Genomic DNA, 23,966 nt, shown 5'->3' on the forward strand with positions numbered 1-23,966 from the left:
GCATACACGTGATGGTGAGGAAACTATATGCTTTGTCCATTTCTCTGTAGCGAGCATAAATTAAAATCCTTCCGATGTTGCAGATACTGACATTGAGATTTTTGAGCCAATTGAACCAGATATTACTGGTGTATCGTCAGCTACTCTCCTTCTTCTGATAGAGGCTACTATAGAGAAGGTACTATACCTTTTCACTATTCATTCCGCGATAAGCCGATTCAAATCTCTTAATCAAGACTTCCCCTATCTATAGGCACTCGATCCTCCAGCCCAGAGTTGTTCTTTCAATCTCAAGGAGTATTTTGATGAAGACAAAATCAGATCATCAGCCACTTCCTCTGCTAAATCTTTGTCAGAGGAGACTAGAAATCGGCTGAAAGATATACTACCCATATTTGAGAAGAACATAGCCGATTTGGTCCAAGACACTGAATCAATACAGAAAGTCTTCTTGACCATTAAGGGTGATCCATCTCCAGCTCTCTCCAAGGTCTTGTCGTATTTGCCCATTTTCGAAGATCAGGCCTTGAAGGCGAAAATGATCCAAAGGAACTTGTTGAATCGTGAAGCCTTGCTAGCCAGAAGGGACTCCAACAGGCAAGAAGTTAAAGAGCTGACGTAGTCGATCGATGCTTTGACGAATTCTTCCCTCGGGACCGATCTAGAGTTATCCCAACTGGAAGTCAAGCGTGCAAAACTTGAGAGGGAGCTGAACAATGTGAAGGCTGCCATAGATCATCGTAAGTCCATTCTGGTCCAAATACCTGATGTCATCAGACAGAAGAAGCAGGAACTGTTGGCTAAAGTAAAAGAGAGCAGAACCATCTATGGTAGCCTTGAGAATGCTTCTGGAACAGCCGAAGAATATGAGCACAAGGTTGTAGAAGCTAATGCTATTAGGCTTGCAATTTTAAAAGTCATTCAGGATATTCCGGGCTTGTAATTTGTAGGTTAACATACATGTCTTATGTACGATAACCATACTTGTCTCGTTGTATTTTCTCTTTTCGGCTGAAGAGCTGATTAAAAACAGTTGATTTCATATTTGCGACCCAATTGATCCTGAAAATGTGGCTTAAGAGAGCCCCTTGATCTTCTGCCTTCAATCGCCCAATGCTGCATTTTCTTTGATATTAGCGAAATGACGCTCCGCCTTCTATTAATGGCGACTACCCTTTGCACTTTCTCGAGGCGTCCACCTCTTTGCTTCGCGGCTTAAAATACCAGCCGAGGGCTTCGGCCTCGAACACATCTATACTGGCAACCGCTCCTATTCCTTTACATCTCTCCACCTTCAAGCCCCTGTAGCAGTTTCCTCCCCTTCCTATAGATCCAATCGATTCCATGGCCGGCGAGGATAAACGTGGCAAGCGTGCGGCGGGGGAGACCCTGGAGGAGAACATGCCTGTGAGCCAGCGCCTCCGACGCATGAGGTGAGATTGACATCTTCTGCTTATGGCGACAGTCCGTAACTTTCTGTTCATAGGGATGAACTTTTTTTTCTAGGTTTGTTGTGAACGACATACTTCGTCCTCTTTCCAGGGCTGGCGAACCCTTCGATGCCGCGTCTTTCGTGCCAGCTTCATCGTCGGATTCCTCCGATTCATATAATGGCGACAATGCCCAGCGCTTCCTCCAAGAGTGGAGGGCGGCCCAGAACCGCTACTCCGAGGCGACCTGAGAGAACGGCCAGCTCGAGATTCGTCTCGGGGCTTCTTACGCCGCTCTTCATGCGACCGAGGAGGAGGCCAGCGTTGTTCGAGCACGGTTGGTCGAGTCTGACGCCGCAGTGATAGGAAAGATGGGCTTCAGGGATATCTTTATTCTGATTTCAACAGTCTTTATCTTGATAGTTCCCTTGTTTCTGTGATCATCAGCCTTAACGATGCAGTTGGAGTCTCTCCACCTTGCGGCAAACGCGGCTGTGGATGCCTTCAATGCCCATGGCTCCCTCATCAATGCTCGCCTTCACGATGTTCCAGCTCGCATTCAGGAGGTCGCCCTCCACGGCATTCGTCATGGCGCGGCGGTGGCGCTGACCGCGGCGCAAGTTCAGACCGGGCACAAGCTCCATGCCATGGAAACCAGTTCCCCAATGGGCGATGGCCCTGAAGAACATGAAGACTTGCTTGAAGAGTTCATCATGGCAGCGGAGGCAATAGTGGACATCACATCCACCCAAGATGTGGTGAACAAGGTCTTTGATTAGTTTGTAATTAGGATAAACCAATGAATGAAGACTCTTGTTCTTTTATGATCGTGCCTCAATGCAATGCCTTCGTGTATGACTGTGAATCTTTGTGTTTTTTGCTCTATAGGCGATACATATCGTATCGGCTTTCATTATCTTTGAAGATGTTTACTTTTTGAACTAGAGGCGATACCCTCCTAGTACCGGCTATTAGAGCCGAGAATGAATCGGCTACCAAGTGTTGATCAGACGCTAGGATAACATCCCACAGAACTTTCAATATAAAAGGTCAGACGAGTAATCAACCCAGGTCAAGCATCCTATTAAGCGAAATAGAACTCCTCTTAAGAAATCCATTAACTCTGAATCACACTTACACTTTGACTCAGCCTTCACATACGTCGGCCTAAACCCATCTCCAAGACTTAATACTCATTTTCCTTCGATCCAACGACTGACGTGAAGCTGTGACTTTTCTACTAAAACAAACTCTCAGAGCCAATCGCTTGCATCGGCTGTTGGCTTTCATTGCTGATTTTAATGAAGCCTCCTTCCCATGACTTGCCAGAAAAACACTCAAAATCCCCTAGTTCCCAAAAGACTAGATTGGCTGTTGCGATGCTTGTAGATTCATCAGCACGAACCAGTTCGACATCATCTCTATGCCATTGAATCAAACACTGATGCATGGTTGACGGTATGTAGCAATTCGCATGAATCCAATCACGACTAAGGAGTAAACTGTATGATCCTTTCCCATCAATGACAAAGAACGTGGTGAGCAGAGTTTTACTCCCGATTGTTAGTTCGACGTTTATTGCCCCCCGGGTCTTGGATGTATTTCCTCCGAAGTCTCTAAGCATCATGTCGGTCTCAAGCAAATCTCCTGGTCCCTTGTCAAGCTTATGGAAAGTGGTGTATGGCATAAGATTGACAGAAGCACCTCCGTCCACCAACATCTTGTTCATAGGCTTCCCATCAACAAAACCTTTCATGTATAAAGCCTTTAAGTGCCGATGCTTGATTGGCTTATCAAATATTGCTTGCTGTACAACCGTTAACTTGGCAACCATCTCTTCATACTCCAATTCATTAAAATCTAAATAAACTTCTTGATTTGTCGGAGCTCTGAACTCTGATGGCAACAGAAAAGCCATCTAGATATTAGCCGATGGTTGCTTTCTATCGGCTATTTGCTTGGCATGCCATACTTGAGGTTTACCGGATACTTGAGCCTGTTCCAACTCTTTATTCCTTAGGCGCTGCACCCTTCTCTTCTAGCTTCTTGTCAATCCTCCGGGGCACCATTGGCCTTCCTGCCAGACATGCTCCCTTTGGTTGCTTCCTTCTTCATGATCAGCCTAGTCTTGGTCAACGATTCTTTTTCCCAGCCGATCATGAATATTTTTATTTTTTAAGCGCCAATCCATGTTATTATGATGATATGCGTCCTGGGCATGGATAGACCAGCGGTTGATCTGAGATTGCCTAAACTCCCAATATTGATTGCTGTATTCTGGACAGTCATGTCTAGTAGGCAACTTCAAACCTTCATTCCAGCAGTATCTGAAGAAAGGACAATCCCAGTGCGATCCGACTTGCCTCCTTTCATACCTCTCTTTTTCTAATTGATGCTAGTATGCTTGATCTTTTAACCAATGCTGATAATCCTTTTCCTTCTGCCGCTGCCATTTATTCAACAGAATCCGAGATGTGACCCGCAGCTTTGATGTCTCTATTTTCGACGTCTTCCCCTACTCGTATTGGCTCTTTTGTTCGGCACGACGTCTTCTAATCTCTCTGTACTCATCAGCCGATATTTGCATTTTAGGATCGACTGTTCCAGCTTCTCTTGATTTGGTCGATGTTAGGGCCTTGGTTTTTCCATTGAACAGCCCAGCATTAACCATGTTCTGATCTCCTGGGAAAGGATTATCATCGACTTTCATCTTCCGAGGTGTATCAAATTTGAGCCTCCCTTGCTGAATAGCTCTCTGTATATGCTGCCTGAAGATTCTGCATTCATTAGTGGAATGAGAAGTAGCGTTATGGAATTTGTAGAACTTCTTGTTTTTCAACTGATTAGGGGGCAACATGACATGACCATCGGGCAACTTGATCTGCCCCTTCTCAAGCAAGAAATCGAAGAGCTTGTCCGATTTGGTAACATCAAAGTCATAACTCTCCTCAACTCCTCTCCCCTAAGGATTTGGCACCATCACTGTCTTCTTGCCCCAATTCCATTCGGCTGCAGCAACCTCTTCTTCTTCATCTTCATAGCCGTCATCGACTGAATATGGATCGTAAGCTTCGGCCACTGAGGTACTCTTCTGGAATCGGGTATCTCTGTGAATGCTCTGGAGTTGGCTATTTAGTGCTGCCACTCATTGAGCTAATTGACCCAAGTTGTCAAATTCCTGTCCCAGCAGTTTCTCTTTCCACATCGGCAGCATTTCTTGGACGGCTAAAGCAGCTAACTGATCATCGGCCAAGCTCAATGAGAAACATAGATTCTTAGTCTCTCGGAATCTCTAAAGAAACTCAGTGCCTGATTCATTAGTCCTCTGTCTCATGGTTGTCAAATCGGTTATTTTCTTCTCTCCAGTCCTAGTGTAAAAATATGTATGAAACTTCTTCTCTAGGTCAGCCCAATTGGCAATGGAGTTGACTGGTAGTGATGAGAACCAAGTGAAGGCCAGCCCTGACAGGGACAAGGAGAAGAAACAAACTCGATGGGCATCCTCAACTGATGCTTCGCCCAATTGTGTAAGATACCGACTAACATGTTCTATTGTGCTTGTACCATCTTGACTAGTGAACTTGGCGAATTCCGGGAGCCCATAATTTGTAGGAAGAGTGGCCAAATCATACCACTCTGGATATGGGCATTTGTACGAAGTTCAGCCCTTTTGGCTTCAGGCCGAACTGATTCTTCATCATCTCGGTCACCTTCAGTAGCAACTCGTCCGCTTGCGGGTTCGGATTTCTCGGTACTTGCTGACCCATCTGTGGATTGAAATCCCGTGTGCCCTGATATCCTGGATTTGGCATCATGTAGAGAGTGTTATAATCTGTGCCATAGTGATACCCATGTGGAATCTCAATCTGCTGGCTTTTCTGCTGGCTTGCTGCCTGAAATCTCTAATTATAGACATAAGGATCTATATCTCTACGGATCCTCTAAATGGATGGTGCTATCTTCTGAGCCGACGATGGTATGTGACCTGATGTGCCAAAATTGATCATTTGGTTCTGACTTTTTCCCGCCGGCTGTTGCACATGCTGTACTGATGGTCCAGAACTGTACTATGTCTGATTCACAGCAGTTCCTTGAGTTTGTTCAGGTGAACCTTGAAGTGCCTGGACTTCACCATTACCAGCTGGTGCTGCTTCTTGATGGCTGGTGCCGACTTAATTAGTTTCTTGGGTCAACGGATCTGGAATGTTGTAACAAGTCGATCCAACTAGACTAACTGGAATTCCATGAATCACCACTATCACGGCGTTGTGAAATGCGTCAACGACAGCTTTATTGTGGCTTGATAGGGCATTATGAACAGATTTTTCTATGGCTTCCGCAAAGAAACGCCTGTCTTCAGCTTCAACTGTATCTGTCTGTTCGTGTAGTAGAACTCTTGGTAGTGGAAATTTCTGAATAACTATGCTGTCACATGTTTTGGTGTAGGACAACAAACACTTCGTCTGAAATTCTTCTGTAGCTTTGTTGATGGTATCCCTATCTTCATCAGTTAGGTCTTCATAATGTACCATAACGATGTTGTCGTTGTTGTGAACTGCCATGACGATTGTGGGGTCCCACCAAGCGTGCCAGAAACATGTGTCGACACAGAATTTCATCCCATGCTGAGGACACACGTAGCAAGCCGGAAGGGTCCGCTCGAGGGAGCAGATCCACCTAGCTTCAACGCAAGGGTGGTCGATCCTGCGTAATCCTCCCGAGACGTGCCAGTCAATTTGACCCTGCAATTGACAAGGAGAGAAAATTTATCAGTAATTAAGGGCGGAACATGCCGGTGTTGCCAGGCAGTCCCGAATGTGTGGCTCTAAGAGCCGATATGAGAGGAGATTGACTAAATAGTCAATTCCAGCATATTCGTAAGAATAAATCAGTTAAAGCTTATGGGGTTGTGTAAGAAGAATCGGTTATCATTCAGAATAAATATTATTTAAGAAAACATTAATCAATGGCAATAAGATATCGATGATGATCGGTTTATACTGAGCCAATGATTACAAGTAACCGAACTCCTGTTTATGTAAAGAAACAATTTAACACCACTCAACCATCTAATAAAGATAAATCTAATGAACATGTTAGATCTTATCTATCGCTATGACCAGTGGGGCATGAGGCAGAATCATGCAGGCCATAATACAATAACAAGATCATGGGGCTAACATATCTTTCAACTTATCTCTACTTCAATGGTCTGGTAATGTGATCTGTTCATGAGAGCGCTCGATATCGGCTAAACAGCCGATTCAGGCATAGCGCACAGTTAAGGTCATGCCTTCTCGGGAATGGATCTATCAACTAACGATCCCCACTCTACGGTGCTAACAGTGGGGTGAGAGGCAGAATCCCACATGCCGTGATAATGGGCCATGGAACGGTTCTCGCTAACCAATAGATCTACTCAAGATCGAACATGCCTTAACCGCACACTATGCATGATTAAGATTGATATAAAATAGCCGATAAACACATAACTCATCGTTTAAGATGTAGAATAGATCAGTTTTAGATTAGCAAACGATGGGTTAAATAAGATATAAGCCCGATCCAGATCAATCTCAATCGGGTAGAGTGATATTGCTGTAATTAGATAAACAATGAAAGCAATATCGGTAACTTAATGAATCTACCAAAGACTGTCATTCAAAGGTAGAGCCGATAACTTGACCTCGATCTAGTTCAAGCAGTGGGGTGTGAGGCAGAATCACATAGGCCATACTTGAACTAGGCAAGAGTCGATAACTAGCCTATACCAGAGTCGCAATGGGGGTCGATTGGATCCATGCAGCCATACGAACAGAGGTATAAATCATGACGCTACTTATAGACAAGCATTGGAGGTCGACCGGATCGATGCAGCTGTACTCGCTGAAGAACTCGCTGAGATCTACTCTACTCCTACTCCTAAGGGGTGGCCAGAGCCGAAAAAGGTAAATTAACTTGTATTTGATTAATTGATTCCCTTTTTACAATAGCTGGGGATTGGTATTTATACCCGGAGTCTAGACATGAATCCTACTCGAGCATGATTTGTTACAATCTTTGGTATGAAAGAAATATTCCTATCTTAAGATAACTTGGACTCTAATCTTTTCCCTTTTGTAGAGTCTGATATGTATCTTTTTGATGCCAGTCATATCCCATCATCGTCATCTGCTGACGTCATTTGGAAAGAATTGATCTAGTGTCACATTCGATCCAGCAGATATCAACCTTTACTCCATCGACTCCTTGATTGGCATAATTCTGGAAGCCTATGAGTTCCCGCGCTCTTCTCCTAAATTTTGGTGTAAACAATATCCTATACGCCAGGAAGTCATGCAGGGAGTAGTGGTACCAAACGTGCATTTTGAAGGTTGTCTTTGTAGCTCGATCGTATGTCCATACCCCTTCGTCCTAAGCACAGACCAATTCATCAAACACGGGCTCCATGAACACACCCATATTACTCCTTCGGTGTCCAGGAATTATCAACGACAAGAATATGTTATGTCGTTGAAAGGAGACACCGGGGGGGGGGAGATTAAGGGGGATAACGAAGACGTGCCAACATGTGTATGGGGCAGCCATCATTCCATAAGGATTGAACCCATCTGTTGCCAGTGCGACACGTACATTACGAGCCTCATATGCTTTGTCACGATATTTGTCATTAAAGCGGATCCAAGCTTCACTATTGGATGGATGTACCATCTTGTTAGGATTGTACCGTTTGCCATTTTTGTGCCATGTCATCTGTTTCGCGGATTCCTCGGTCATGTATAGCCGTTGGATCCTCGGTAGGAACGGAAGGTACCGTAGGATTTTCACGGGGATCGTAAGTTGCCTCTTCTGGCCATCATCAGAGTCTACCTCCAGGTACCTGGAGGATTTACACTTTGGACAGAACTTTGCATGTTTGTGTTCTTTCCTAAATAGGACGCACCCCTTCGGACAAGCATGTATCTGCTCATACGACATCTTAAGTGCACGAAGGAATTTCTGTGACTCGTACATGCTCTTTGGCAGAATGTGGCCCTCCGGAAGTAGGGTGCCAATCACGGCCAACATCTTATCGAAGCTAGGTCGACTCAAGTTTAACTCGGACTTCAACCCCATTAAGCGTCCAATGGCATCCAGTTGAGACACCATTGACTAATCATGAAGGGGTTTCTGTGCCGAGTCCATCATGTCGTAGAACGCCTGTGCGGCTGCCTCCATCTCCTCCTTCTCATGTCCCTCATCGAACTGTCCTTGATGAAAGTCATCTAACATGTCTGCTACCCCAGCATCAGCATCAATAGCCTCCACCCGTGGTCTCACCACCTCCTCTCTCATACGATGGGCTTCACCATGGTGGACCCACCGGGTGTAGTCTAGCGTAAATCCATTCTTTACAAGATGTTTACCCATTTCCACCTTATTTACCCTTCTCCTATTTCCACATTTGCTGTAGGGACACAAAACTAGGCAATGTCCTATAGCATCCTTACCAAATGCACTGTTCAAGAAAGCATCGGTCTTGTTCTTCCATTCCGTGGTGTAATCACTCTGACTTCTCCAGCCCATGTACATCCACTGCCGACCATCCATCCTCTAACATATGTATCAGTGAGTAATGTAACCATCAATTGCATCTACATGGTGTTCCTACTGTCTAATAGGTGAGGATAGGTCCTAATCCCACCCGCGGATGCATAGATGAGGTTAGTTTCCATGCTCTACTCCGGTCCGAGACAAAATTTCGGCAGCACCTCCCCGCTGTTCTCTAGATACACGTCCTGCCAAAGAAGAGTGCGTATCCAGAGAACAACAGGGAGGTGATGCCAAAATTCTGTCTCGGATCGGAGCAGACCATGGAAACTAACCCATCTACGCTTCCGCGGGCTGTCCAAAAAACGTGGACAATCCGAAACAGATACGGTCATAGATATGCAAAGATCTGCATACCTCCAACCGTATCTCTTTCGAATGGGAGACGCCTAACTGGGTTACATGATCTATGACCATGATATAGAAAGAGGGGTTATACCTAGGGTGGCGGCGGAGTCAGGCTAGCGGGGTCGTGGCGGGTCGGTGCAGTGGCGAGGCGATGCGGTGCAGGCAGACCGGCACGGCTATGGGAACGCGGACTCGGCTCCGATGGACTCTTCTCTACAAAAATGGAACAATATACTGTCATTTAAAAAAATCGGCAGAACCTCCACTGCACGGTGAGGTTTCCAAAACCTACAAAAAATAGCGGCACGATGGCCGACAAGCACATATGTCTCAAGAGAAGCCATGTAGTTTGGATATCAATCCATGCAGAAGAATATATCCAAGTAGTACCACTACTTCCACTATTGCTACTACTACTACTACCACTATTGCTACTACTACTACCACTAGTTCTACTACTACTACTACCACTACTTCTACTACTACTACCACTAGTTCTACTACTACTACTACCACTAACACTACTACTACAACTAATACTACTACAACTATCACTACCACGACAACAACAAGAGAGAGGGCATACCTGACGGGCGCCGGGGGTAGGGGCGAGGCCGGGCCGGTGTGTTCGCGGAGGGGGGCGCGTGGCTCGGGGGTGGGGCCGGGCTGGCGTGGCCGCGGAGGGCGGCGCGCGGCACGAGGGAGGAGGCAGTCCAGCGTGGGCGTGGATGGCGGCGCGGGGGTGGGGGCAGGCCGGCGTGGCCGTGGAGGGCGGTGTGCGGCGCGGGGGCGGGGGCAGTCCGGCGTTGGCGCAGATGGCGGCGCACGGGGCGGGGGTGGGAGCGGGGTCGGGCCGCCATGGGCGCGGGGGCTGGCTGGCTATCTACTTGGACTGCCCGGCCGGCCGAAACTGATTAAGTGCCCCACCCGCCCTTTGCCAAGTGCTAGATCAGGGAGGCACTCGGCAAAGGAGGCAAGATTTTTTTGAAATGACTTTGCCGAGTGCCCCAGATCTGGCACTCGGCAAAGTTTTTTTTTGGAAAATACTTTGCCGAGTGCCCCAGAGGAATTTTTTAAAAAAAAATCTGAAACCCTCTTTGCCGAGTGCCTTATTCTTGGCACTCGACAAAGACACCATTTGCCGAGTGCCATGCCCCGGCACTCGGCAACTTTTTTTTTGCCTCCAAATTTTTTGTGCAGCTCTTTTGAAGTACCAGGAACTCCTAGTTAGAATTTGGGGATTTTTTGTGGCTTTTTGATATATTTAGTTACTTTATTTCGTTTACTTGAATTTTTTCGAAAAATATAAATGTGAACTGCACGTGGTACGAATAATGGAATTTAATGATTCAAAAATTGATAGTCATGTTAGTGAGTGTAGTGTAAGGCCGTATCCAGGGACTGACCCAAAATTTCGGACATCTTGTTCACGAAACATGACCGCGAACTTGCGTGCGAAGTGTTTTTAAATTCTATAAAAAGCAAATGAAGTCCAAAAATCATGAAACTTGTTGAGATGTCGTGATATCGTATGTGGAGGCTATGATAAAAATTTTAAAAGATTTCGTGCACGTTGTCACGTACGATGCTTACAAACCAAGCATCGTACGTGACAACATGCACGAAATCTTCTGAAATTTTTATCATAGCCTCCACATACGATATCATGACATCTCAACAAGTTTCATGATTTTTGGACTTCGTTTGCTTTTTATATAATTTAAAAACACTTCACACGCAAGTTCACGGTCATGTTTCGTAAACAAGATGTCCGAAATTTCGGGTCCGTTCCTGGATACGGCCTCACACTACACTCACTAACATGACTATCAATTTTTGAATCATTAAACAGTTCAAATTTATATTTTTCAAAACAATTCAAGTAAATGAAATAAAGTAACTAAATATATAAAAAAGCCACAAAAAATCCCCAAATTCTAACTAGGAGTTACTGGTACTTCAAAAGAGCTGCACAAAAATTTGGAGGCCAAACAAAAATTTGCCGAGTGCCGGGGCATGGCACTCGGCAAAAGAATAAGGCACTCGGCAAAGAGGGTTTCAGATTTTTTTAAAAAATTTCCTCTTTGCCGAGTGACTCCACAGGGGCACTCGGCAAAGGAATTTTAAAAAAAAATTAAATCTTTGCCGAGTGCCGTGTCAGGGGCACTCGGCAAAGTATTTTCCAAAAAAAAAATTTGCCGAGTGCCTAACTGCAGGCACTCGGCAAAGAAGGACGTGGCCGAACACCGTTACGCGGGGCAGCTTATGCCGAGTGCCGCGCTTTTGCCGAGTGCACTTTTTTGCCGAGTGCCCGGCACTCGGCAAAGAACTCTTTGCCGAGTGCAATTCTTTGCCGAATGCCTGATTTGTGACACTCGGCAAAGCAGTTTGCACTCGGCAAAGGCTCTGTTTCCAGTAGTGGATGAGACACAGTTGTTGATAGGTCAGGGCGACTAAGTTGATCCTTTTCAATATGCCACTCCAGAATGCCATGGACACCCTATTGAGGCAGATAGGAATGGGCAATGTGTTGGAAATAGGTAGTAGGGTGACTTCTCCCATTACATATTCAGGCACAAGCTTAAACTCAGATGTCAATGACTTCAGGCCTTCAGTAGCAACCTGAACTATGTCTATGCTTTTTGATAGTCTTATTAGGACCAACCATAGATGAAAACCTGTATCTAACATGGTGTTATCCTCATAATCATATTCTACCACTGCCTCTGCGCCATGCTCTTGGGAAGATGTGGGTTAGAAGTAGAAATGTTGTAGCTAGTTTCCTTGTTTCAGTTTGTATCAGAGAGTTTTTCCTTCAAGATGATGTCTGACAATAGGGATGCAAATGGTGTAGTACCTAAGTGAACACCCAGACTCTACACCCCACACAAACTTGCAGGCACAATCTTTAAACCATTCAAATCTTGAGACGTCACCTGTGTTCAAGCAAATGATGAGATGATGGACGGGCTCTTAGAAGGAATAGTTACCCTGTCGTTTTCATCTCGATTATTATTGTCTCAAGCAATATGTTTGGGACTTTTCTGGTTGTGCTTGAAGCAAGTTGCCATTGGCTGTGGAGATGAATTAATCACTTTGTACCCAAACAAAGGATGGCAATATCGCGTTAATTCACAAGTCCATCAAGGGCATTGAAACGATAAATATTATGTTGGTTAGTTTACCTTCAATTGGTGGAAATGTAAGCAATCATGCATGGTCTGATATGGTCCTTACGTACATGCTTGCTGGCTATTTTGTTATAAAAAATCAGAAGAGAGAAACAACAAGATACGAGAAATCAAGTTTTTCGTCCGACTGGCTTGGTTCTAGGATTGGGCACAGTTTAGCTGAAAAGTGAAAACCGAGCTGAATCGAACCAAGCCGAAATGTCTATTTTTCAGTTCTGGCTTCAATATTTGTGTCTAAGATGATCGATCCTTTTCAACTTCGGCCTCAAAACCCAACCGAACCGATGAGTCGAGAAACCAATCACACGCATTGCCTACCACAGCGAAATGCCAAAGCCCAACTATTCCTTCGGTCCCTTCCTTCCTCGTTTTCCCCGGACTCACCCGAGTACAAGCCCTTTATTTCCTCCTTGTTTTCTCGGATCCACAGAGTCTCACACGCGTGGTAGTTGCGCGCGGCCCTCGGCGGCGGTCAGCGGTCAGTGGCAGCTCGCCCGTGTGGTGCTCGCGCGTCTCCTTGGGCCTTGGTAGCTTGGCGGCGGCGGGGCAGGGCGGCTCCTCAGCTGTTGCTGGTGCACGACTGTGCGGCTCCTCAGCTCGAGCCTTTGAGGTGACGTGACTCCTCTTTCTGTGCGAGCGCGAGGGAGACAACGAGGTGCAGGTGCTTCTTGTTCTCCTTGGTTAGTTTGTTTGGTTCAAACTGAAAACCGAATTAAAAGAACCGACACCGAAGTTGTCGGTTTCTTATGTGAACCGAAAAAACGAACCAAAATGTCGGTTAAACCGATTGCCTAGTCCTACTTGGTTTGGCGCCTTAACATACGCTCCAGGGCATTTTTGTCCTCTAAAAAATACTTATGGTATAAACCGACGGAAATTTTGGATTGGAGATAAAAATTAAAGCCAATGTCATATTGTAGAAAAAAATATCTTTCAGGATCAAATAAGGAAGCAAGTAGTTTTTTGATGTCAAATATGCATTGCATCATGCTAGTTGCAGATTGGCACCGCCTGTTTGCAATGTAAATTGCAAAGTAATAAAGAAAAAAAGTAGATGGCAGCCAGTTTTTATCCAAACATCGATTAACTTGGCCTGCTACTGTGATTGAGCTGTTACGGAAGCAGCACTACCGGAAACAGTAAAATTACCGAGTGCCTGAGGGTTTGCCGAGTGCATTTCATCGGGCACTCGGCAAATATCTGATTTACCGAGTGTATTTAATGAAACACTCGGCAAACATACAGTACTCGGCAAAACCCACATTTGCCGAGTGCCTAATAAAAAACACTCGGCAAACTACAACAAAACGCTCAGCAAACATGGACACTCGGCAAAGTGGAGTCACGTGCGCTGGGCGTGCGGTGGCCATGTGACGGCCGTTGGGTGCGCCGCCCTGCCGTTAGAACTTTGCCGAGTGTCCGTTAGAGACACTCAGCAAAGACAAGGAATGCCGTGTGTTTTAGGTTGACACTCGGCAAACTAATATTTTTGCCGAGTGTTTTTTTTTGCAGTCGGCAAAGTAATGTTGTTGCCGAGTGTTTTTTAATGGCACTCGGTAAAATAATATTTTTTTCCTCTCCTGCCCTCTAAACTTTTTCTAGTCTCCACATACAACATGTGGTACTACATGTTAAAATTTGCCATATTTCTCGATCTGTTTGCTATATTTAATTAATTTATTGCATTTATAGGATTTTTTGGTTTAAGTCAAATTTGAACTGCAAGTGATTCAAATGATGGAATAAATTGAGTGGAGAAATCATATCCATGTTATTGAGTCCATTTTGAGGCCTTACTCAGGAAATGAAAAAAAAAATCCGAACATTTTGTTCAAGAAACACGACCACCAACTTGTGGCCGAATGGTTTTTAAATTCTAAAAAAAGCAAATGAAGTCTGAAAATGATGAGATTTGTTAAAATCTCATGATATCGTATGTGGAGACTATGGAAAAAAATTGAGAAGGTTTCGCACAATTTGTCACGTACGACCTTTACAAACCGAAGCATCTCCGAAGAAGAATCATAGCGTTGAGAAGGATCCGGTAAGATTTGGAGTCAAAGTGATGGTCGAATTTGGGTTTGACTTCAAAACTTTTTGTATAGGCAATAGACAACATAGATTGGTTCACGTCAAATTTTGGTAATTTTTCGGATCCGTTTGATAATTTTCATTTGTTAACTGCAATTATAGAATTTTAATTGATATATATTGAATTTGAGCTATAATTGCATGAAATAATGGATTAATATTCGTAGAAAAATCAAATATGCATTGTTGAGTGAATTTGATAAGGTATTTTTAAATGACATCACAACAAATTTAGTAAAACACGTTATGAAAAAGGATGATGGGTGGGCATGAAATATCAATTTATTTTGCCGCTACACAGTTCTAGATGGAGGCTCTTCATATTATTTCTGTTTTATTCATCGTTCGTTGATCGTTACGTACTTTAGCTTTGCATTGTAACATTGGGATGAAATGTTATAGGCCCGGGTGGAAGCAGAAACGAAGCAACGGGAGGAGATGGAGGCGAGGATGGCGGAGATGGAGGCGAAGATGGCGGCCGAGCGGCAGAACATGGAGGAAGAACACCGGCGGACGATGCAGAGGATAGAGGAAGAAAATCGGTAAATATGTTCTAATACATGCAGAATTTTGCATCGAGTATGGGTCAAGCTTTGCCACCGCCACCGGTGCTATTCCCTCCACCTCAGCCACCCACAACTACTCATGTGAGTCACTTGACACCTTATGTTAGATCTATTTATTATTATTTTTTATGCCAAAATATTAGATGGATGGTTACCTTGCTTTTGCACTAAAGAAAAAGTCACTAAATCAATTGTGCTCGATTTTTTCCATCTATGTCCAATTGTCCACTGTACTAGCAGTAAGCTATTAGTTGATTTCCATAGTAGTTTAGATTATACACATACAGTCGCTGCTGTCGCCACTTGTGGTGCACAGCTGCCCTGCTGATGAGAGCAGAACGGCCTTTACATTAGCACACCATCATTGGACATGGATCAGCACATTGTCATTTGCTCTGCACAGCATTGAGCGATTACCAGGCTGTATCTTGGAACTTATCAGTTGACTTTTGAACCAGCAGTAGTTTTTTTAACCTTGTTTAATATGACACTGCCTGAGAAAATGGGAGTATACTGCCTGAGAAAATAGTGTTGAGTGTTGACACTAGTACACTGCCTGAGATTGTGTTTTTTTACAACACTAGTACACTGCCTGAGAAAATGACAAAAGAGAAGAAGAAAGGAGCCATAAACAGGAGCTAGGTGTGGAGTTACAGTTAGTACTGAGACATTAGCTTTCATATTCTGATATCATTGCATCTGCTGTGGCATCACCTGGATTGGGTTGTGGCCCCTCAAGTCTAGTTAAGAGATCAGGTGCTCCAGCAGCATCTCTGATAATCTGAAAAAGATGACAGCAAAACTGTGAGCAGTAAGCCAGTAGTTGACTTCCATATTAGTTGACTTCCAACAGTACTGTCAATTTGGAAACTTGTGAACTTCCATAGTAGTTTAGATTTTGTAGAATCTTTTGTTTTTTTGCAATGTAACAAAAATGATCAACAGGTATCACGTGAATAATGAATTAAGTGCAATCTCCATGTGTCAAGGAACTTTAGATATTAAGTGCATCACATATAAATATCAATCTTGTCTCACACATGCAATCTCTTCTCTTTTGTGCAGAATCAATCGGCGGCATCAAATAATCAGTCTCAAGACCCAGATTTGTCGCAGTGGTTCCAAGGGCCTCCGCAGTGATTGCATTTGCCTTTGTGGCTTATTGTGACTTAGTTGTGACTTGTGATGATGGTTTACTGTGAATTGTGATGATGGTTTATTATAAATTGTGATGATGGTTTATTACGCCTGTGAAATACAATTATGTCTGTGACATATAATTATGCTTGTGAGTTTTATTGTGAATTGTGATGGTTTATTGTGAATTGAGAGGGGTCCATTATACGGGACAGATTAGTAAAAAATGGGTATTGGTCGCTTTGTCGAGTGTAACACTCGGCAAAGAGACGCTTTACTGAGTGTCGAGCCAAAACACTCGGCGAAGAGACCAATTTCTGTTATTCTGGGAACCTTTTTTGCCGAGTGTTTTGTCTTTGCCGAGTGTATTCAAATGGACACTCAGCAAAGTGACCATAAAATCTGCCCGTTGCGCGCTTGTTTGCCAAGTGTATTGGGCGCGACACTCGACAAAGTGTGTAAACTTTGCCGAATGCTTTAGTCTTGACACTCGGCAAACTTTATAACCTTTACCGAGTGTTTTGGTCTTGACACTCGGCAAACTTTAGAAACTTTACCGAGTGTTTTGGAAATGACACTCGGCAAAGTTTAGAAACTTTGCCGAGTGTTTTGGGCTTGACACTCGGCAAACTTGAGAAACTTTACCGAGTGTTTTTCCGTCGTGCACTTGGCAAAATCGCCGTCACCGTGCCATCCCGTTATCATTTTTGTGCCGAGAGTTTCTTTTTGCCGAGTGTTTATTGACACTCGGCAAAACTATTTGCCGAGTGCGTGATAAAAAACACTCGGCAAACTACTGTTTGTCGACAAAATAATGCCTTGTGTTGTATGCTGAGTGTTACACTCGACAAAGCATTTACCGAGTATCTTTGGGCCTTTGTCGAGTGCCCAAAGCTACTGTATCCCGTAGTGCAGCATTGCTGCAGGTTTTAGTCGTATTTCTATTAGTACTAGAATCATGCCCGTGCATTGCACGGGAACCAAATAATATCACGTTACTTTATATGAAATCCCGTGAGTTGCACGGGAACAATAATTTCTACAAAGCAACAATCCATTTTTACTCAATTATCATTCTTCACAAAGTATTCAAGTTTCAATATGAAATTGAAACAATCTAATTCATACTGTAACAACCGTGTTCATTATAATTATTTATTCTACCACATCTTGTCCTGGCTATGTTGAAACGTTGTCATTACGTTGGAATTGTCGTCCTGCATATAAGATTTTTTTAAAAATACTTAAAGCTCGTTTGAGTATAAGTGTATATCACATTAACGTGAGATTACCAAAGTAGTAACTTACTTAAAGGTTAGTTATGTTCTTCTCGGTTCAGCTTCTAGTAAACTTGTTATCCTGACACATATCCTTTTTTTTTACCTTTGAAAAGTAGCAAGATAAATAAGGAGACTCCAAAAGAATGCAATATAGGAATTTTCCACCTTAATTTACATCTTCAAGAAAAAACATATTCCAGCGAATAAACTTCATAATCTAAATAACCAAAAATAAAAGCACCCGTACTGCTTTTTTTTTTCGAATGGCACCCATATACTGCCTTTAGTTCCCTGCAGCTCTGAATTTGGTAGCATGGCCATACCAACATCGTGCTAGCAGCATTACTGCATTGGCTGGCTGAACACGGACATGTACAGGGGGCCCACCCTGCTTCACATACATCGATAGTATCACCAGTGTCATGCATGACCTGAAAATTGCCTGCAAGTTAGGTTTGACCGTGGCCACGGTGAGGATGGCTGTTGATCTTGGCTGCTGATCCAGAGACAAACGGCTCGTGTGCATTGCTTTCAAGTATCTCTAGTGTATTTCTGATTGATTTTATTTTCCAAGGGAGAAGGCTGTATATGGCGTCAGCGTGATGACATCATGCTGCCGGAGCAGAACGGAGGAGAGCACGACCCTGTTCGGCGTGGTGCCGCTGCGCACGTGCGGGGACAGCACAGGGGCTTTGAAACGCGCTAGCGGCGCAGCACCCGGCGGCACAGGGGCCGGGTTCAGGACTCAGGAGGTTGCCGGAGCTGCTAGCGGCGAAGCACCCGGCGATGGCGCTTGACCGGCCAAGGGGAAGATCTCGATTTAAAACTGAGGGAATCCTTGCGTCTTAGAGTCGTCAAGCTGCACAACGCGGCGCGTGCCGCCGTGGGCGTCGGCTCGGTGTCGCTGCATGATCGAGAATTTGGCTGGCTGGCTGCGGCCTGGCCCAACCACTACGGGGAGAAAATCTTCACACGGACGCCTTCGTCTTGTTGGTGGCGGAGAAGCAGTACTACCACACAACAGCAACTCCGCTCTGCTCTGCTCCGCGCCGTAGGGTGAGTCGTGCTTGCACTGCACGCAGGTTGTGTAGCGCAAATCCACCGCCATCGGTGATCTCAACGGTCGTCGGCGGATGGGGAGCATCAGATCTCGTGTACTGGAAGGAGAGAACGCACAAGCCACGACTCGCGAGCTCTAGGATCCTGTGACGGCGTGGCCACCTAGTTCGATCTCGAGCAGTTGAGCACGTGTGGGCATGGTGCTCTGGTGGGGCTGCGGCGTGCGCGAAGGTGCAGCCCAGCGGCGAGGCGTGCTCCCATACGGATTCCAGGTCTTCAGGAACGGAAGTTGCCACACCTTTTTGGATATCTCGTTTGCGTAACAAAAATATTTATGGCGTCAACGATGGGATCTGGAGGTATGTACGGGCGTAGCGTACGCGGACTCCGCAGATGTTGGCGTCAACGAAAGTAACTGATTGAGAGGGTTGTTCATCCCAACTTCATGGAAGTTCAGAATCGTAATTTGTTTTTTTAGAAGGAAAACAGAAGGGGCGGACGCACACCTCCAATTATATATTCATACTCATTTCAAAAGAGAAAACCCACTATACAACGACAAGAAAAGAGAACCAAATATGAGTATCTCCAAGAGTTTCAAACACCCACTTCCACTCTTGATTTTTTTTTTGACAAGGTCCGCTCTCCAACAGCTTATCTCAATTCTCAATCTTTCTGTACTTCAGAGAATCGATCCAATCACGCAGAATTATACGTGTGCATATCAACCTCAGTCAATTTGGAGATGCAAGGACGTGGCGCGCATGCATCAATTGGTCAAATCTAGAGGTGGAAGGACGTGGCACATGTATCAGCCGGACAATCTACAGATGGAAGGATGATGTGGCACGTGTATCAATCGGCCAGTCAAGAAATGCAAGGACTTGAGGAACAATAAGGAGTAAGGACAGTGGAGAGGGATAACGAGTAGGACAGGGTTTCCAATATAAATGTACAAGAGAGAGAGAGAAAAGAACAAAAGCGGTCGAGGTGATATGGAAATAGTCTGGGAAAATCCTGATGCAAAATTGTCTTCTATCTTTTAGGAGTGAGATTTTTAAAAACGATATGAAGAATCCAACAAATATGCTCTTAACCTTTTTTAGCCACTTGGAAAACTAATTGATTTACCAATTGGCATTTTGGAACTATTGGGAATGCTCTAAGGAAGGAGAAAATTACCAAACAGAATTGTGTTTTTTTTTCTTTTCGAAACACAGTACAAATGGTCATAAACCCAGAAGCAAATAGAACTCTATGATCACACTTACAAACATCCTACCATTCACGAGTACATCTAAAATATCAAGTAGTCGTCCTTAAATTCACCTTTAAGGCCGCACACATACACACTTGCTCTTGAGCACCAATAAAAGATTGAGCTGGCTATTTGCGAGACTGAAGCCACCACATTTGACTTGCTGTTGATGGCCATATCACCTTCTACCAAAAAGATGACACCGTTAAATCTTGCAACAATAAATCTAAAGAAACATATAAGCTTTCGTGTCAAGTAGAACACTTTGTCGGGATATATTGTTTTGTCACAAGGAATGTAATTAACCCAGCGTCTCGAGAAAAATGCACATGATTATTAGCATTTGGATACCTGAAATAATGAAAATTCAGTTAACTTTTTTTCTTGTATATATGAAAAAAAGATGTCCAACTGATTGTATAAAATCAAACCAATAAACTCCACGTCCTATGTACGTACTGTCAAAAAATTTAGCAAACCAAATTGCTTGCGAGGCCATGAGCCCATGATACACCAAAATTGGCATGTGGGCTTTGCTCCACCGGCCCACTTTCAGTCCATCGCCCACAAGTCCACCACCCACTAGTCCACCTCCGTCTTCCCCCAATCCCCACCCACCCAAACCCTCACCGCCGCTGAGCACGAGCGCCCACACCCCTCCGGCCCTCCCCATGGCGCGGCGGCGGCGGCGGCAGCGGCACCTCTTCCGGAGCTGAACGAAGACGTCACCGCGGAGATCCTCCTCCGCATCTCGCCGGACGAGCCAGCGCACCTCTTCCGCGCCTCCGTCGTCTGCAAGCTCTGGCTCCGCGTCGCCTTCGACGCGGCCTTCCTCCGCCGCTACCGCGCCTTCCACCGAGGTGCCCCTCTTCTCGGCTTCTTCTACAATCTCGATTCCGCAGGGCCCGTCCCTGGCTTCTTCCCCGCCACGGCAGCCTCCTCGCGGCCCCAGCCGAGGTACGGCAACGGCTGTGCTAGATCGGTCTATGACTGCCGCCACGGCCGCGTCCTCCTCAGAGAGATTGGCAGCAGGAAATTTGTTGTCTGGGATCCATTCTCCAATCACTGTGAGGAGCTGCAGGCGCCCAGCTCGTCGTACCCATTCCAATCCAACGCCCTGGTGCTTTGCGCTGAGCCTGGCTGCAATCACCACAAGCTGCCGCGGAGGTCGGTTCCGTGTGGTTTGTGTGAGCATCGCCGATTCCAACTACACCATTTTCCATGCACATGTTTATTCATCGGAATCTCGTTCCTGGTGCACACCAGCTCCTGCACAATTACACGGTCTACACTACTTCGACATGAAGCGTGCTGCTGTTATCGGAGATGGAATCTACTGCACTATTGATCATGGTCGTAGAATTCTGAAGTATGATTTGGTCGTACACCGTTTGTCTTCAATCGGCATGCCATACCTGTATCAAAATGATCCAGTCCTCATGCAAAATGAGGATGGTTCATTGGGGATTGCTAGTATGTTGGGTTCAGGACTTCACCTTTGGTCGACAATGGTGAATGCAGAGGGAGTTACAGGATGGGTAAATAAGAGGGTCATCAAACTTAAGGAAATATTGCCTGTGGGTGTTTATTCTGTAAAAGCTAATGTCATTGGTTTTGCTGATGGCGTTGAGGTTTTCTTCATAAGCACAGATGTTGGTGCCTTCACATTTGAGCTGAAGTCTGGAAGGGTCAGGAAGGTAGGCGAATGTAGGGGTTACTGTGGGATCACCCCCTTCATTAGCTTCTTCACTCCAGGTACATTTTCAGCCCTATGCTTTCCTTTTTCTAACCCTGTAGTTTAAACCTTCTATATGTCATTCAGATACTGGTTTTGTAGATATCTTGTTGACTAGTAGTGATAAATGATACATGTGCCAGAGGAAATTGATTTTGTAGATGTTTTATTGGATGGACAGAAATGATACCTGTGCTAGATTGAATATTTGATAGCACCTAATTTTGTTCAGCTTCACCTATTAAGAATCATTCTTCATATTTTGCAAGGTGTGATGACGTAGCAAAATTCTACCTTGTCAACCTCTGAATTTGCAGCTATTTCCTTGTGGCCTTTTGGTTTGTGTGTTATTTTACTCCCTCCATATGTATTAGGAGTTTCATCCTATAAGTATTTATTGAGCTTTAGAATGCTTTGAGCTTTGTACTTGGTACTTTCCAAAATGTGGCCCCTGCAATTTTTCGTTGCTAGTGTACACATTACTTCTGTGACAATGTAGTTGTTCTAATTGTAGATTTAGTTGTGGAAATCAATGATACCTTTGTCTTTTCAAACTGTAGTACTTGACCATACAACATCGCCCCTAATTTTGTTCTGTTCAACTTGTTGAGGATGATTTCTTGTATTATATAGATGTGCCTGCAAAGTTGTTGATTTTCCGCAATTTTTTGATGCACGGTAGACAATCTCTACCATTCAATCTTGAGAAAACTATGTAAAGTGAGGTATGAAATAATTCATACTTGTATGCTTGGTACCTTTCAGATCGTGGTTGCAGCAAATGGACAAAATAATCGCTATCTGGCCAAATTATGAACGGCAATATCTGGCTAATTACAAATTCATGAAGCTGACTCTGTCGATGCTTTAAAATGCTAAGTGTTCCGTTGGGTAGTTTGATTTAGGGAAGTGTAAGCCACCACGCATGTTATGTTATGGTGCACCTGCATGGCTGCATGCTTTGTATTCGGTTAAGAATTATGATAATGACTATGAAGATATTCCTGGTGCACACTTAATCTGTCCTTGGTTATTGTTTTTTCATGGTTGATGTTTTGCTGAGTCCACTGGTTGGAAGATTAATTATCTGTTTGCTTCAGTTAAAGATTATTTCTATAATTGGGATGGTAATTTTAACTCATAAAGGAATATTGCTGAAAATTCTCCAATTTTTTCTAAGTTTGTCCACAAATGATCATTGGTTAGTTGGACCACATATACTATTTGAACCTCACCTATCTGCTATATGTCGGTAGTTTTTTTTGTACAATTTTGTTGTTAATGAAATGAGCAGTGCCATTCAATTAAGAAAGAAAAGAGAGATTAGTTACAAGGATTGGGAGGGGAAATGTAAGCCTCCCGACACACCACACAACACTAGGTCGCTCATAGGACTTGTCGGCCCTATGAGGCTGCAACAACACAAAAGAGAGGGACAAAGGCATGTGCCAAAAAGGTCAACACAAGAAACCAAAGGCCCTATTACTTTGACAAATATTTTCTTTCACCATTTAGGCCACCTATTGTGTTGTTTGGTATTCGTTGCTGAAAATGATCTTATTCCTCTTTTTTCTAAATGTTCTTTTTTGGGTGGAATTCTATAATGCATCGGGTGTCTGTTACTTTTCTTTAGTCTGGGATATATTGCTGAGCTGACTGTTCCAGCTTTTTCCAGAATTGCCTCCATTAAATTTAGAGAGGAGGCATCGTATATATGTCAGGTAGGTTGTAGGCGAATAGCATTAATTGGGTGGAAAGCTAAATGCCCAACAATGAAAAGCCACACCTAATTTTGGTCAGTTTCAACTAGCGATGCAGGCGGAGTGGGTTGTGGCCAACCGCAAACCCACAAAGCTCGTCGCAAGCAAATGCCTGCGGGTTTGTGGCTGTCTGCAAACCAAATTATGTGGTTAGCAAAAGTTTCGCGGGCTTTGCGGCAGCAAACATTAGTCTCGCAGAGACCCGCAAGGTGCATAACCACGTCCATAATAGCACTTTGGTTGCCGGCCACTGTCGGCCTCATCTCCGTGGAAGTTGGAACCAGTCGTCGGATGAGGAAGCCGCATCACAGACCAGGTGTCTGCATCCCACAGAAGCAAGCGCGCACTAGGATGGCAGGATCTGTCATGTTGCCCCCATCTTCTCCTGCGTACTACTCTTCCTCCACTGTGGCCATGTCTTCGGTGCCTGCCATGCCTGTAAGGCCTGCAATTTCATCTGCAGGATAAAGCGCAGGCGCAAGGAGAAGCGGAGGAGGGCGACACCGACAACACCGGCGGCG

General features: G+C 44.6%; 1 pseudogene; it reads left to right on the forward strand.

Annotated features, from left to right (window-relative positions):
• Positions 1-20,621: 20,621 nt before the first annotated feature.
• Positions 20,622-22,697, forward strand: LOC136544841 (uncharacterized; annotated as a pseudogene).
• Positions 22,698-23,966: the final 1,269 nt, after the last annotated feature.

This window comes from Miscanthus floridulus, chromosome 3 (genome assembly GCF_019320115.1).
Source record: "Miscanthus floridulus cultivar M001 chromosome 3, ASM1932011v1, whole genome shotgun sequence".
Lineage (NCBI taxonomy): Eukaryota > Viridiplantae > Streptophyta > Magnoliopsida > Poales > Poaceae > Miscanthus > Miscanthus floridulus.